Below are 17,794 nucleotides of genomic sequence, written 5' to 3'. Positions count from 1 at the left end.
TAGTAGAGATAAATTATTTGCCTCAATTTATCTTCTTTCATTGTCCATACCTTCATTTTTACAAAAAAAAAAAAAAAAAAAAAAAAAAAAAACTTTTACATATCTCGTTCCATGCCTGTTCAGGAATGTCACGCTTTTTGTGTTCCTCACAAGAGGGATCCCATTAACATGGTGTTAATTTGACCTCCGTGATAATTGAAACTGAAACTGAAATTTGTTGAAAGAAAGTCCAAAAATTACAATAGTCACGTACTGTTAACAGTGGTATATTAGAGGCACCACATGTACAGTTCCAATTAAGCAAAGACATTAATTGAAAGTTCCAATTAAACGAAGACAATATAACTGAATTAAAAATAACACTAAACAATATGAAAATAGTATTATAGAACAGTATAAAATATTATTTAGCAACTCACTATCAAAAATAAGAAAAGAAATCTGGATCAATTTGCATTTTGCTTTTGCTACCATGCACGTTTCTTTTTAAATTTTAAAGAGAAGTGGCTGCTCCGCGCGCGGAGTTCCGCTTGACTATGTAAGCACCCATTTGCTCAATGGCCTTATCTGCCTCGCGGAGCGCGGATAGGGCCACGCGGAGGCTGCTCCGCGCGCGGAGGCCTCCGCGTGACTATGTATGCACCCATAAGAATCAATAGAACAATCTTGCCACGCGGGACTCCGCGCGCGGAGCTCCGCGTGACTGTGTAACGGGCCTAAGGGAGCAAGAACTAGCGTTGTGAAAGTTTGTTTGAGAAGTAGCGGGTTTTTTGTTTTGTATTATTTCCAGTGCTTTTTATTGGTCTTCAGTGTGTGGTGCTTTTTTCTTTCTTTTTTTTAGTGTTGATCGTATAATCTGTAAAATATGCCTACGTGTTTTGTTCCTGGTTGCCAGTCAGGTTATCGTGGGGATAGCGAACCTAAACACTTCTTTACACCTCCCAGGGACGAGGCATTATTTGATAAGTGGGTCAGTGCAATCCCACGGAAAGACAGGAAACTAACCAGTAACAGTAGGATCTGTGACTTACATTTCGCGAGAGAACTTATTATTAAAGCAGATTCTTTCGTAATAAAAGGAGAAAAAGTTGAACTCCCGGGGGAAAAGTGGAAATTAATACCTGGCGCGGTCCCACATATATTTCCCAATCTTCCCAAATATTTAACCACCCCTATCAAATGTCGGAAGTCCCCTACAGAAAGGCAACTAAAAAACGTAGTAAAGAAGACCAAAGTTAGGGAATCAGTCCTAGTGGGTTCTTTGATAAGTTCTAGTTCACCTCAAAATTCACCTGTTTCCTCTGTTGAAAACGCTTCAGATGCTCGTAAGACAATCGTGTCTCTCAAAAGAGAAATGAAAAATCTAAAGCGAAAATTAGCTACAGCAAAGCGTAATTTATCATTCGCTAGAGCAAGGATTAATTCTTTAGAGAGGGGTCTTAGCAAAGTCAAAATGAAAGAAACAGCTGAAAAATATCTAAGCAAAAAGCAAAAGTTAATAATAGATGCAATGTTAAAAAAAAAAAAAAAAGTCAGGTTAGAAGTTCCAGAGGAATGAGGTGCAGCAACGAATTCATACTGGAAAGTTTGCTATTAAAAATCAAATCTCCAAAAGGGTACAAACATTGTTTAAAACACGAATTACTGCCACTCCCATCGTCGAGTCATTTAAGAAAGCTTTGCAAAGGACTTAAATGCACATATGGAATTAACCCACATGCTCTTAGAGCAATAACAGGATATTTAAAAGATGAAAGCTACGAAAATAAACGGCTAGGAGTGTTAATATTTGATGAAGTGAAGCTGAGAGAAGAAATTCAGTTCAATTCATGCTCTCTTAAAGTTGACGGTTTCGTTGATTTGGGGGATAACACCCCAGATTTTCAAAAGAAAATGCTTGCAAATCACGCTTTGGTATTTATGTTTGTCCCACTTATGCACGACTGGATTCAACCAGTTGCTGTATATGCTTGCAAAAATGCGACACCTGGGGATATTCTGGCAAAAATTTTAATTCAATAATATTGCAGTTGGAACAATCTGGTGCCAGAGTAATAGGTTTCACTTCTGATGGGAGTCAGTCAAATAAAAAAGCATGGAAATCATTAGGAATCAGTGGAAGAAAAAGGAAAAACACAGTGTCACATTTTGAACCCTGCTGATAATAAAAGAAAATTGTGGGCAATTTCAGATGCTGTACATATATTGAAATGTATAAGGAATTATTTTCATGATAAAGTTCAAGTTTATTATAAAGACACTCTCATCTGTTTTTCGCACTACAGACTCCTTTATGCAATAGAAACATCTGATGAATCTGCAGGACTTAGAACTTCTCCAAAACTTACCTCTGCTCACATAGATCCTAAACCATTTGAAAGAATGAATGCAAAGCTCGCATTTCAACTTTTTAGCAACAGCGTTGCCGATAGTTTAAAATTTCTGTGCGAACTTGGATCGTAAGGCTTCGAAGATTCTGAAAATACTGAAATGTTCACAAGAGATTTAAATGACCTTGCAGATGCTCTTAATTCTCGTATTCCTTCGAAAGCTTTATACGAAAATTCAAATATGCATTCCACGCTAAAAACCTTTTTATCTGTCCTTAATTCCACCTTGAACACTTTTGCCTCTGAAAGAACGATTGAATCTTTGCGAGTAACAGTACAGAGCATTTCAGAAATGTCTGAATGGCTATGGAGTAGAGGGTATAAGTATGTTTTAACCGGAAAGCTCAATCAAGATCCATTAGAGCGTCATTTTGGAATATTGAGATCCTTAAGCTGCGATGACCATCCATCCATAATAGATTTTCTGCAATTACACTTGCTGCAGTGTATATATGTTCCTACTAAGCAAGCATTAACATCAAAAGGAAATTGTGAGTCAAAAAGTGAAGTCCCTCTTACGTCTTTCGTCAATCAAATGCGTCTTTTAGCGAAAGAGAACAAATAAACAAAGCTACTAAATCTGCAGTTGAAGTTTCCATTAAAGAAAAAATTGTTTTCGGACAACAGGCCACACAGTTCCTTGAGTGGGAAAGTAGAGTAATAGAAGGTGAAGGAAACGGTGCTGTTAAGTCGTGCTTGGTCTATCACTTAGTTGGCTATATTATTAAACACTCTTCAAAATTCATCTCGTGCGTACTTTGCAACAGATCCCTCCGCAGTGAAACTCCACCAACAAAACTTGATTCATCTTTTACTAGGATAAAAGACAGCGGATCTTACAACGACCCATTTTTAACCTATCCCTCAGAAAGTATCTATCGCATTTTTCTACAATTAGAAAGTAAAATTCAGGAGAAGTTGCGTGTTGCCGATGCTCTTTGGGGTGACATTTTTTACGAGTGTCTTGATAACATAGACAATATATTTGTAGAAAATACTACAGGATTGGGATGTTGTCTTGACCACAGTGTGGACATATTGCCTAAATTGTTGTTCCATTATATGAAGTGTAGAGTCTTCTTTCGCACAAAAGAAATTCGGAAAGAACTAAAAACTCGAAGCTTTGTGAAGTCTAATCGAAAACTTTCTAAGGTGGCGGGAAACTAAATGTGGTAAGTGACTTTTATTATCGTTATTAATTATTAGATTTAGGTTTGTTTGTCTTTATAATTGGTTATCATTCCCAGTGGCGTATTTATGATTTTGTTTCGGGGGGCTTTGCTAACTTTATTACTGGAAATGTGAAAATTCTGCAAAATATTTCATTTACTTTAATATAGCAATTAAAATTTCGGGGGGGTTGAGCCCGCAACCCCCCTTAAATACGCCACTGATCATTCCACATAGTACCTTGTTCATATAAAATTATATGTAATATGCCAGTAGATTACTGAAGCTTTCTGTTACTTGATGAGTAGATTTTCCTTCTACTACATATGAGTTCGACAGCTACATTGAGGCCACGGCACCGCTAGTGCCATCTTAGCGACAGCCCACTGAACTACGAGGAGTGATCACACTTCTTCTATTTGCTATGCTGGGGGTAACTCAAAAATTTTAAATAGCAACCCCCATCGTGTGGTACCTCGTTTGAAAGGTATCACGTGTATTGACCTGTTCTGGAAAGTGCATGTTGATTGCATGTCCGTAGCCAACATGGCTGCCATCCGTAAACTATGATTGAAGAAACATTGCAAACCTGTAAGCAGAGAGTAACATAGTATGATTTGGAACATACCTCATTAATGCAGGAGATGCTCGAAGTGTGCACCGCCCACTTCCTGGCAGAAATGTAAACGTTGGACGAACACGGGTAAAAGTCATTACCGGTATAGAATGACAGGCATCAACTATGCGTTGGCGCAACTCCGCAATGCTGTTCGGCTGCGTGCGGAACATTATAGTCTTCAAATAGCCCCAGAGAAAAAAGTCGGGTGGAGCAAGGTCTGGCGAACGGGCTGGCCATTCAATAGTGCCGCGACGACCAATCCATCGTCGCGCAAACTCACTATCTAAATAGTCACGTACAAGGCGGTGAAAATGGGCAGGACAGCCGTCATGCTGAAAAACGGGCGGAATCTCTCCAAATTCTTGCGGATTCTCTTCCATTGCCTCGACAATCAACGGTGCAATAAAGTCTTGCAGCAGCGCCAGGTACTTCTCACCCGTTAATATTCCATCGATGAAGAGGGGCCCGATTATGTGATTACCTAAGATACCCACCCAGACATTTAGCGACTCTGGGTGTTGAGTGTTGCCTGCACGAAATACATGAGGGTTTGTGTCACACCAATATCGGCAGTTATGCCTGTTGACCTTGCCATTCAAGTAGAACGTACTCTCATCGCTGAAACACACGTTTGTCAGCACAATGGTCCCACGTGCCAATGCCTCACACATCTGCTTACAAAACTCGATACGCATATCGGGATCATGTTCACTTAACTCCTGGACCATATGTAGTTTGTATGGATGGAAGGTATGTTTTTTTAAGATTCTGTATGTCGTTGTGCGTGACATCACACGTTTGAGCCACAGTTGTTATGGACTGTTGAGGATGCACATTCAGCTCCGCCAACACTTGTATCTGTGCTTCTTCCGTAGCAACACTAGGGTTTCGAGGCTTTGGGGCATTGGTCACACTGCCTGTCGTAAAGAATTTGATTAATAAATGGCGTACAGAAGAAACACTAATTGGGTTGCGCACATTTTGTTCATTGGATAACCGTACTGTTGTACTGTACGAACGATTCGTAGCATCAAAGAGTAACACAATTTCAATTCTCTGTTCAAGAGACCATATTATGTATGCAATGTAGGATGGTCAAACGCACCAGCACAAACACACGTCTACGTCCTTCAGACCTACTGTTCCGGCTTGTAATGTAGCGCACTGTTGGTCGGAAAAGCACATCTGCTAGTGGTGCACGAGTAAACAGAGTAGCTTTGCTAAAGTATGTGTGTCCAACACCAAAGCGCCACCACGGGCAACTCGTCGTCATGAACTACATCTCCTCGTCCGTAAGAGTAGCAGTTCGACAGTAGCGCAATGGTAAAGTGTTGGTTCAGTACACGTGCGGTCCGGGGTTCGAGCCTCGGAGGGTTCAGATTTTTCAATAATATTATGGTACTCTCTTTTCTATCGGTTTCAGTTCAATTTGCATGTTTTGTATTTGCAATACTGTTATAGTGTTAGTTGTGTGGTATGTGTATTGTGCATTCGTTCCGAACTAGACCTTCGTTAGACTTTAGAGTTTGTTGTGGACACGGTCTGGTCTCTATACGCGATTACTTTTCCAGCGAGGTACCACACGATGGGGGTTGCTATTTAAAATTTTTGAGTTACCCCCAGTAACCCCCTTTAGCCCCCCTTGTGGGGGATTCTCCTTCTCAGCATAATGTTGCCTTTTATGTCCCTTGAAGGTTCCAAAAGGTTTCATGTTTCTATCTGCCTTCGTTTCTTCAGGAGGTGGACCTTAGTGTTATTCGTGGAACGCACTGTATGTACAAAGGGCTCTATTGTCTTTAAAGGACAAAGTGTGATTTTCGTGACGAAAATTATTATACATATTCAGTGTTTAGTGTTGTGTTCATTCCTCTTCGCTATTTTATATATATATATATGATAGTGTTGTAATAAATAAGTATAGTTATTTAATCCAGTGTGTTTTCGTTGTTTGTATGAGTGATGTTTGTGTGCGTTATGGTCTGGATGACCGTCTGATCGTCCGTGAGGTTTTCGAGACGAGACACCCGAACCTCTCGGCGTCTAATGCTCATCTCATCATTGAGACGACGAGCGATTTGGGAACAGTTTGTAACTCTTCTTGGAGAGGTCCTTCATCGTCCTGTCCAGGTAAGTTCCAGTCTCAGGAGAATACTTATTGGTAGGATCACGAACCACGAACAGCGACCAGATTACACGAAATGGTTACAAATAAATGGAAGCCCGAACAGCGACCCGACACCCGGGCGATTACAGAATGCTTGATTAAAGTGTCTCTACCTCCCACTATTCGAGGTGCTTATTTATAGTGAGTCCACTCGCCTCAAATGTTATAATTATGAATTAATTGAGAAAACTTTTTACGGTAATGATATTCCGTAAGAAAAAAAAAAGTGTGTGATGCATAAACCTTGTTTACACCACACACGCCTTATTACGGCAATAACTGTGCACGAATCGCAAAATGCTGTACACTCTTTGAAAGGAAATTTTCAAACACAGGTGGTTTTTCTTCCAAATAACCGTTTTTGTATCATGCATACCCAATAAGATTAGCAAATCTAGGAGAAGAAAACTGATTATGAATCAGTGATGGGATCTTAATTATATTATTACGGAGATGTAAATTCATGCTATAGTTGTAGAGAAGAACAGTGTCAGAAAAATGTCTCAAGAAGTTTTCCACGGCCTAAAGAAGAATACATCAAGGGACTGAATCCTACCAGTTGTTCCTGCAGGAATGGTTTCTATTATGAATTACTATTTTGGAAATTTTTAAACATTGCGAATTTTCGAAAATCGTGTATTTTCACCATCAAATATCTCAGGAAGGACAGAAGTGAAAAATCCCAAATTTGCACAAAATAGACGATAGTTCTGCAGTAACAAGTGGACAAAATTGCATCACTAAAACTCGAGTAGTTTCTGAGTTATAAGGGTTTTCTTAACTCAGACTTAATATCATTTGGATTGACCCTGAAGTGTTCTTCATTGTTTATGGAGGTGTCGCTGGTTGTTTTGTGTAGTGGTAGTGTTCTTGTTTGTAGAAACACTGCTTTCTGTGTTACATGTTGTAGTCTTAACTGCGTTACATCTGTTTTCTTCTTATTTTTTTCACTGTCTTCTTTTGGCTCATGCGCACCATGATTAGCTATTTGTATTAAGTGTGATTTATATAACACTTCTATAGAGAGTATGTGAGGAAGAAGGTGGCTCTGAAAAGTGCCAAACTTGTTAATGTAGAATTGTCGTGTATATAGAGTCAATACTCAAAAATATGTGAAATAGTGTGAGGCAAGAGCCAGACTTTTGAAAATTAAAACTAAATTCGAACTATGTAGTGGGGTTTTAAGTGGCTTTGAAAAGAGCCAGACTTGTTGGTGTGGTGATTGTGTGTGTATAGTCAGTCTATGGTGTGGGAAGAAGAGCACTTTACGCCAGACTGTCGGCAAGGCCTGTACAGCTTGAGAGTCAGTGCGAATCTTGACGTCTCTAGGGGTCTATAGCGCTTCATTTCCACACAAGATCTGGCTGTAGTGTGCGCGAGTTCTGGCAGCGATTTTTTTTTTCGAATATAATGCATATGGGCGCTTCTGTCCTGAAGCGAATCGTGTACTGTGAGTGGCTTCTGAAGTATTCACTTAATTGGTTGTGGGAGCTACGATACGCTTTGTCCGCCATCTTCCGCGTCTGTTCTCGAAGTGATCAGCCTACACATTCTGTGTGAACTAATTCTCTTTTGTAGCTACTCATTTCAGTGTCTAATGAGAAGCAAGAATTTGTTGACATTTTGCAGTTTTGGCCAATTAGAAGCAAGTCTTAGTTGCATTTTGATTGGCTGTCTTGAGAGCAAGCTGCATTCTGATTGGTTGTTTAGACCGTTACATTATCTTCTAATTGTATAAATTTTCAGCTGAATCAACGTTCTTTTTATTAGGCATATAACTATCATAACGGCCAATTGTTTGAAAAGCAAACGCGGTGGTGAGAAGTTCGTTGATGAGGGATATATCTACGTGAAGGAAAGGCGTTATAAAGACAAGGTATGTTTGCTTGAATTGTATGTATTAGTAAGATATTTAGGGTGTATGTGATTGCTCCACAGTTTAAAGCCGTATTGCAATAAACACTGGAAACATTCGATTCATATATAATTGCTTATGTACATTGTTTAATGAATTAATTTTGTAATAATACACCTTAGTTTGTATATTAAGCCATAATGAGGCTACTTGATTTGTTTTATGAATTTGACTTTTAAAAGGAACTCTAAATTCTTTTTTCAATTATCATTTTCATTTCAGGTGTATTGGCAGTGTGAAGAAAAGTTTTTATGTAAAGCACGAATTCATACCTTAAATGGTATTGTCATAAGACGAGTAAATGAGCATTCTCATGCTCCAGATTCAGCAAAAGTGGAGGCAGGCTTTGCATATTCGGTAATGAAGGAGAGAGCTATGAAAACATCCGAAACTAACCAATGTATTGTTTCGTCTGCATTGTCACAAATAAGTGTATTTGCAGCAAATGAACTACCAAAGATCGACAGCATAAAGAGGCTCAGGTAAGATCTATTTTGCTACTTTCTTATATATGTTTGTTGGCTATTAAACTTGTAATGCCATATTGTTAATTTGCTGAAAAATATTTATATTCAGGAAAAGTATTTATATTTTTATTGTAAACAGTACTTGAGTTTGTAAATATATTAAATAGATGTGAATTGTGAACGAGATTTTCGGTGAAAGATTCAGTTGGGGAAAATCCCATAGTTGTAAAACAATATTGTGAACATATTTGTATTTTTTCTTATTATTCCTATTGTATAAATATAATTTCAGGGCGGTAAGATCGGTAAATGGTTGTCCACCTCCTTTACCAAAACACGTGAGGGAAGTTGCTATACCTGAGAAATATCAAGTGACGAAATCTGGGGATACTTTCTTGTGGTTTGATTGTGGTACAGATGACGATGAACGGCTCTTGATTTTTGGAACTAAAAGAGGTATGAAGAAATTGGAAAGAACGTCATATTGGTATGCCGATAGAACGTTTAAAGTGGTTCCCCCTCCATTTTTTCAACCATATACCATACATGTCAATTATGATTCGGTAGTTATACCGGTATTGTATGCACTACTAACAAGAAAGACTGCACGAGCCTATACCAGGCTCCTGGAAGCTATCATGCAAATTATTCCATCTGCCGATCCCGAGCACATTATGCTTGATATGGAGATGGCTGCCATAGCTGCTTTCCAGAAAACATTTCAGTGCGAAATTCATACCTGCTTTTTTCACCTTACGCAAAATGTGTGGAGGAAGATTCAGGCTGAAGGTTTCCAGGGATTATACAGTAGTAACGCAGAATTCGCCATACAGTGCAGAATGATGCCTGCCCTTGCATTCGTGCCAGAAGAGGACGTTTCTACTGCTTTTGAAGTTTTATCTGCAAATTTAGAAAACACGTTGCAGCCCATACTGGACTACTTTGAAGATTATTATATTGGACGACCGCTTGGGAGGGGAGGACGACGAAACTCAAGGTAAGTGAATGTGTAAGTGTAGTCTACATAAATTAATTGTCACATTTTTGTTCGATTTCTTCTTTCACTGAAGGACTAAAATGCAATTTTGTCACCTAAAATCAACGACAAAAGTTAGTTAGATGCCCTTATATGTTATTAAATTAAATAAAACAAAAAAGCGTAAGGTATTATACTGTAAATACATTAATTAAAGCTGTATGTATTTTTCAGGTTACTGACAGACTGTATTTTTTTCAGGTTACTATTACAGGTTACTGTATTTTTTTCAGGTTACTGACAGACTTTCTTTTGTTACTTTTAAGGGACGGTGGTGTGATATTATTGTTTTAAATGTACATGCTCCAACTGAAGATAAGGGTGACGATATAAAAGATAGGTTTTACGAAGAAGTGGAACGGATATTTGACCAACACCCGTGATACCATATGAAGATTCTATTAGGGGATTTCAATGCGAAGGTAGGACGAGAGGATATTTTCAAACTGATTATAGGGAACGAAAGTTTGCATAAGGAAAGTAATGACAACGGTGTTAGACTCGTGAACTTTGCAACATCCAAAAACCTAATCGTGAAGAGTACAAAATTCCCACATCGCGACGTTCATAAATACACTTGGACATCACCAGACGGAAAAACACATAATCAAATTGATCACGTTTTAGTAAATAGAAGAAGACAATCTAGCATAATTGATGTCTGGTCGTTTAGAGGGGCTGATTGTGACACTGATCACTACCTGGTAGTAGCGATAATACGAGAGAGATTATCGTTGAATAAAGGTAATATTCAATGTCCGAAAACGGAGAGATTTAATTTAAAGAAATTAGAAGAGAGCCAGGTAAGAGAGGAATACCAGATTGAAGTTTCGAATAGATTCTCGGTCTTAGAAGACTCGGAGTGCACTAGTGTTGAGGATGCTTGGAATGAAATTAGAGATAGCATTAAAAGTTCAGCAATAGAAAAATTGGGACACGCGGAAATACGTAGGAACAAACCATGGTTCGACCAAGAATGCATTAAACTAGCAGAGAAGATAAAACAGGCAAAATTACGGTGGCTACAAAATCCGAATGAAATAACTACACAAAATTTCGCAGATATCAGGCGGGAAACTTCCAAAACTTTTATAACAAAGAAACGGGATTTTTTGAAAGCTAAAATTAAGGAACTTGAAGATAATAGTAAAAATAAAAATATTCGGGATATGTATAAGGGGATCAGCGAATTTAAGAAAGGCTATCAACCTCGTGCTTATATATTTAAGAAATCTGACGGAACAGTTCTCACTGATACGGATAGCCTCTTAAATAGATGGAAAGATTTCTTTGACGATTTGCTGAACACGCAGCCAAAAATTAATGTGCGTGGAGAAAAGGAGATACACACCGCAGAACCGTATATTCCAGAACCCAATCGAATAGAAGTGGAAGCCGCTATAAAGAAATTAAAGAAACACAAATCTCCGGGTGTAGATGAAATTCCGGCTGAGTTAATTTTAGCTGGAGGCGAAAAATTGTGGAACAAGATACACAAACTCATTCTCCTTATCTGGAACAAGGAAGAATTGCCACAAGAGTGGAAAGAGTCAATCATTGTTCCAATTCACAAGAAAGGCGACAAAACTGACTGCAATAATTATCGAGGCATTACTCTTCTGTCAACATCCTATAAAATCCTTTCAAATATTCTGTTAGCAAGATTGACCCCATACGCAGATGAAATTATTGGAGATTATCAGTGCGGATTTAGACGAAATCGATCAACTATCGACCAAATATTTACCATTCGCCAAATACTCGAAAAGAAGTGGGAATACAATACCCCGGTACATCAACTATTTATTGATTTTAGAAAGGCTTACGACTCGGTTAGAAGAGAAACATTATACAACGTTCTTACAGAACTTGGAATACCGAGAAAGCTAATTAGATTAATTAAGATATGTTTAAGTGAATCCCAAAGTAAAGTCCGGGTAGGAAAATTTTTGTCCACGAGCTTTCACGTCGAAAATGGCCTGAAACAAGGAGATGCGTTGTCGCCATTATTATTTAACTTTGTGCTGGAATACGCCATAAGGAAAATCAAAGATAGCAACCAGGGCCTAGAGTTGAACGGCATTCACCAGGTTATGGCATATGCTGATGATGTAAATTTAATAGGGGATGATAGGAGAACAGTAGAAATAAATGCAGAGATCTTATTAAACGCTTGCAGGGACATGGGTTTAGAAGTAAATGCAGAGAAAACTAAATACATGGAAGTGCGTCGGGACCGTAATACGGCAAATTGTGGAGGCGTTAAAATATTAAATAATGCTTTTGATAAAGTGGATACTTTCAAATATTTAGGATCAATATTAACGAAGAAATTAAATGTCGACTAAAAGCAGGGAATTCGTGTTACTACTCGGTTCAAAATCTCTTGTCGTCGCGAATTCTGTCGAGGAATTTGAAGCTTAAAATATATAAAACGATAATCATGCCTGTTGTTCTGTATGGTTGCGAAACATGGTCGCTTACTCTGAAGGAAGAACATAGACTGAAAGTATTTGAGAACAGGATCCTGAGAAGAATATTCGGACCCAAGAGGAACGAGAATGGGGAATGGCGGAAGCTTCATAACGAGGAACTACATAGTTTAGACGGTTTACCCAACATTGTTAGGGTCGTCAAGTCTAGGAGGCTTAGGTGGGCAGGTCATGTAGCTAGAATGGAAGAAAGCAGAAACGCTTTCAAAGTCTTGACTGGTAGACCCATAGGAAAATGACCAGTAGGAAGACCTAGGCGCAGATGGGAGGATAATATTAAGATGGATCTCGCAGAGATAGGAATACAAAGTAGAAACTGGATGCAATTAGCTAAGGATAGAAGTCAGTGGAGAGCTTTTGTGAACGCGGCACTGAACCTCCGGGTTCCATAGGCCATAGAGTTAGTTAGTTATGTATTTTCAGTGAGTATTGTAGGCTTTTACAGATAGATTGAAAGACTGAGATGAACAGAAAAAAATATAAAATATACCTAGGTAAATTAATATCGCACAATCAGTATATACTGCTTGAAAAAGTACACTAAAGTATGTCTTTGAATATGCAACGGAATATTATTTTCCTATTTATATGTATAGTAAGTTCCTACAATGGGCATGTTTAGTAATATTATATGAATGTATTTTCAGATATCTCATACACATGTGGAATCAACATTTTGCAGCTGTGATGGAAGAATCTAGAACGAACAACAGCATAGAAGCTTGGCATCGGGGATTCGAATCGAATCTAGCAGCTGCACACCCTTCGTTATGGAAGTTCCTAGATGCTTTGCAAAGAGAGGAATCTCTTAGTGCTGTTCGAATGGAACAAATAACTGGTGGACATGAAGTCAGAATAAACAAAAGATACGCCGACGTTACGAAGAGACTGAGCAACGTTTGTGAAAATTACAAATCTGATGATGTAATTACATTTTTAAAAGGAATTGCATACAATTTTAGATTCTGAGTTAAGTGATTCTATGTAAACTGATTCTATGTAGTTTTAATTTCTTCAACAAAATTCCTTTCAAGTATTATGTAGTTTGTAAAAATTATTACTATGTCTCAGGAACTTTGTGCAATATATTTATTTGTATTCAGAAATGATGTTGAAGGTTTTGCAGTAAATTAGAATTAAATTTGAGTTTTGAATTAGATTGGATTATTATTGTTCTATAAAAGTCGCCTGTAAACTAGTGATGCAAGGGCTCGGAGAAAAACCGGCTTTTTTGGAAAAAAAATTCGGATTTTTCTGCTTCGGTTTTTTGCTTGGGAAATTTTGGGCTTTTTTCAAAATTCTGCTTTAAATTGATAAACCAGATTTTGTTTCGCTTCCTTATAACACAAAAAGTCATTTAATTAGTGGTTGATGCCGATAATAATATAAAACCTAAAAAATAAACCATGAATTTCGAAAAGATAATGCAAAGAGTTTTACTTCTCAACATATTTACATTATGAATTCCAAAGGATTCACTAATGTATATAATAACAGTTTTTTAACCTCCTACATACAAAAGTAAGCAGGGTTGGTAAGAACCATGGTTGTTTTTGAAAATGCCAAAAACCCGTTTTTTTGGGGGGGAGAGTTTAAACTAGGTTTTTTGTTTTAAACCAGGTTTTTTTTGGTTTAAACTAAGTTTTTTGTTAAAACCAGGTTTTTTTTGTTTAAACCATGTTTTTTTTTTGTTTAAACCAGGTTTTTTTGGTTTAGATATTTTGCTTTATGTATTTATATTACATATTGACAGAAATAAGTTTGTTTCGCCTTGGTGTTATTATGCAACAACGGGGTTATGCTGGAAGAGGTCACATAAGCTTAAAGAAGTCCGGTCAGTAAATCTCTTAAATTGGGAAACTCCCGCTTTAGCCATCGGGAAAATTCCGTCATTACTCTAAATGTAAAACTAAGCTCTTAGAAATGAAACACGGATGACAAACTGAAATGATCCCGAGAAAAAAAAATGTCGATAACTCAAAGTTAAAATAAAGTTAAATAGCCTCTAAAATTGCCCTCAAATACTACATTCTTCATGTTAGCTTTAATTAGTAAAACATGTGCTCCATCCATCTTTATAGTGAATTTTAGAGCGAAATATGGCATTTAGGTCATGGAATTCTTATCTAACTATAGACTATACTATAAGAAAGCTATTTAGATAGAAAATTCATGAAAATGAAAAAAGCCAAAATTTCCAAAATTCTCGTTTTTTTTTTCCCAAAAAAGCCGGCTTTTTATGTGAAAAAACCATTGATTCAAAAAAGCCGGCTTTTTTGCATCTCTACTGTAAACACCTTTGAATCGAAATTATTGTTACAAATGCATTTTTGTTGTATTATCATCCTCTAATTGACTCAATAATAATGTTAATCAGTTTACACTATTGCAGAGTAGCTACAGTATGAAAGTTCAAATGCAATCAAATACTGTACTATACACCGAAACGTCCTTTACAGCCAAGCGTCCTTACACCGAAACGCCCGAATACCGTAACGTCCGTACACCCAAACATCCGTACACCAAAACGTCCTACACCAAAACATCCTAGACCCTCTTAATTCATAATCTTATTTAAAAATATATATATATATATATATTTATACGAAAATTAGAAAACAGTCCATAGGGCTCTAAGGCTGGAACTTCCTTTATATAAATCTCCCGTAAGGAAGATAATTGGAACTGGATTTCTTCATTTGAATTGAAAGTTGTGTGTGGCGTGTTGTTATGAAGTTGATTTTTGATAAGGAAAATATTGATAAATATATGGTAAGTAGAATCTTCAAACATTTACTTTATAGTGTATATTTTTATTTTATTGAATTTTCCAGTTAAATTTCGTTTTTCTGTTGTTGAAATTAGAACGTAGCATGCCGATTTAGTCATAGCATATTTTCTGAACAATCATATTCATCATAATCAATCAAATAACACGCGATTTTAGTGTTACTAGTTTCGTATAATATGAGACGCTTTACTTGAAACGCACATAATGATCTAATCTTGTCATTATTTTTACTGTATTAATTTTTTTCTAGAATATTCAATTGTTACGTAATATTTTATTTAGGATACCAACTGCAAAACATATTACCAACAGCACAACATATTAAATCATACTAATAATTGTGTGTATAAGAGACAATATCGGGTTTCTGTTCAGGTCTTCTACTAAACGTCAACCTAATAATTTTATCACACCATTATTTTACGTTGCTGATTAATTAATTGCGAGGGGAAAATATTACATTTTTTTCAAATAAAATTGCCCTTGTACTCTAGGTTGGTAGAGTTTACGGAACTGCCTCTAATGTTTTGGTTTCTCGAACATAACCTAAACAAACCATAACTAACCATACTATCTCTCGTTTAGCATTAATGTACGTGTGCAGGTTTGAACAAATGTGGGCAACTCTTTACTTTTGGTCGCACATGTAAGATCTCTGCTGGAAGAGTTGTTTCTTTGGTGCGATATCTAGTGTAATAGTTCACAAAACATAGCTGAGCAAGTGACAGCTAGCGAAGGAGGTTGAAGCTCTGCAGGGTTTGCTGTTTTGTACCTTAATCACAAGGCTGAAGTCCCTGTGCGACCCAAAGTTAATTTTTGCCAAATATATACCCCGTTGGCAATTTCAGATTAAGAAATATTTATAAAACTCCGTATCAGGGAGCCAATACAGGTCTATAAGATTTAAGAACTGTTTCCATTATTTTCTTACTTAAGTTATTTTAGTTCGTACAGGTTTACTTTTGGCACACCACTTGAAATAATTGTTCAAAAATTAGAATTAGCTCACTAATTTCCTTCTTATTGTTTCCTAAATGATTTGCCCTGGGCGATATGAAAGTGTATCACATGGCATAGTTAAAATTCAAGGGGTCCATCTTAAGAAATTGTTGAAAATATATAGTTCTTAACTGATATTTAGTATCGCCCCCAATCTAAGTAGTAAGAGTAGGAGTAGCCGTAGGGTAGTAGTAGTAGTAGGAACGGGTTAGAAGCGCCGCAGGGTTTGGTTAGGTTCTGTTCTCGACATAAGATAGACAAACTAAGGAGTTGGGAGAGATACTAAATATCATCCCAATTCTTCTACGATTTACGTATACATACGAAGTCCAGATGTATCAATAAAAACTACAGTCAAAAAACGAAAAACAACCTGTACTAGGTGGCCATTAAATAGTGCGAATGCTATCTAACTGAGTCAGTGCAGGGCGAAACTTGAGTGTCCGGGCGTCAGCAATGTTGCGTCCGAAAAAAGCAGGCGCGCCAGCGAAGATGGATATACGCATGGGCGAGGGTAGTGAAAACGAGTGAGTTTTGGCAGTCATACGAGTTTTAATAGCGCTTATCATATGAACATAAAACTTCTGTACATTGTGCAGAAATACACCGCAGGTAGAAAATAATTTCTAGTACAGTTGTCTTCCATATGCACTCATTTTATCCGTAGTAAAGCACATATACTAGTATCCCTGCACTTGTAAACAGAAAATACAGGTGTATTACTTCATATTTAATTCTATTGCTTGTAAAAATTTGCTCTTTATAAAGATGTCTTTTCATAAAAGTATTGAATTTTACCTATAAATATTGCAAAATGTGGTGCGCCAGAAGTAAACCAGCGCCTTGAGGTACATTAGGTCAAGCTGGCCCCCCTGATATTTAATAGAAACCAGAAAGATTAACATTTTGCCAAAACTCCGATTTGTTGGTTAAAACTTCGCAAAAAGATAAAGGATACGTGCAGATAGTTATAGACAAAAGTAAAAAATTGAATGTTATGTAGTGTCTTTAATATTTTCTCATTTATCTGGAAGTTCCGATAGCTGTACACATTGGGCAACTAGTACACACACTTTCCTGAGTTTGAAGAGTTTGAAGAAGTAATTGTAATGAAGTAATTGTACTAGATGAAGTAACCAAGAGTTTGAAGAAGTAATTGTAATGAACTGCATAATTGTTAAGAATGACATGAGTGTTCGTGTGTTGATTTGCAATTATGAGTTGTCAGCAAGGGATCTTAATTGGATTTTACCTAGTAACTTGAAACTCAGTCTTTGGTCTCAGATTGAAAACCTATTGTCTAGGTATGCAAACGTGACTCGGGTTACTCGTGATTCCAGTTATTATATAAGTAAAGGTTGTGACAGTATAGAAACTGCAATCAAATATATAGATGAGGATAATTTTAATGTACATTTAATTCTTGATTAGCTTATGCTTTTAAATACCCCACTAAGAAGGTATTCTAAACACACTTTAGTGTTTGCTTTTCATGTATACAGTCATTCTGTAAAAGTATATGAAATTTTGAGAAACTTCTTAATTTTGCCAAGTGTCCGGCGTTTGCAAGCATTGTCTTCCTCACTAAATATTTTGCCTGAAATTGAGTAAATCAATGAAGTGTATTTCAAGTGTATTTTTAAAAATCTCAGTAGCTTTGAAAGAATTGTAGCATTATTAATAGATGAAATTCATATTAAAAGTTGTTTGACTTACAAAGCTCAAAAAATTACAGGTTATGCTGAAAACAG

General features: G+C 37.0%; 1 protein-coding gene across 5 annotated transcripts in view; it reads right to left on the bottom strand.

Annotated features, from left to right (window-relative positions):
• LOC145664380 (uncharacterized) overlaps positions 1–17,794 on the bottom strand; it is a 161,255-nt gene that overhangs the window by 15,898 nt on the left and 127,563 nt on the right. Inside the window, exon 8 of one of the 5 annotated variants that reach the window (XM_081731038.1) lies at positions 17,623–17,640. The exons of the other annotated variants lie outside the window; for them this stretch is intronic. The gene's annotated coding sequence lies outside the window, so the exon portion shown is untranslated. Of the gene's footprint in view, positions 1–17,622; positions 17,641–17,794 lie in introns of those variants that run through there. 5 annotated transcript variants of the gene reach the window in all.

This window comes from Thermobia domestica, chromosome 11 (assembly GCF_964235325.1).
Source record: "Thermobia domestica chromosome 11, izTheDome1.hap1.1, whole genome shotgun sequence".
NCBI lineage: Eukaryota > Metazoa > Arthropoda > Insecta > Zygentoma > Lepismatidae > Thermobia > Thermobia domestica.
Note: the sequence above shows the minus strand (reverse complement) of the source record. Positions and strands in the feature narration are given on the sequence as shown.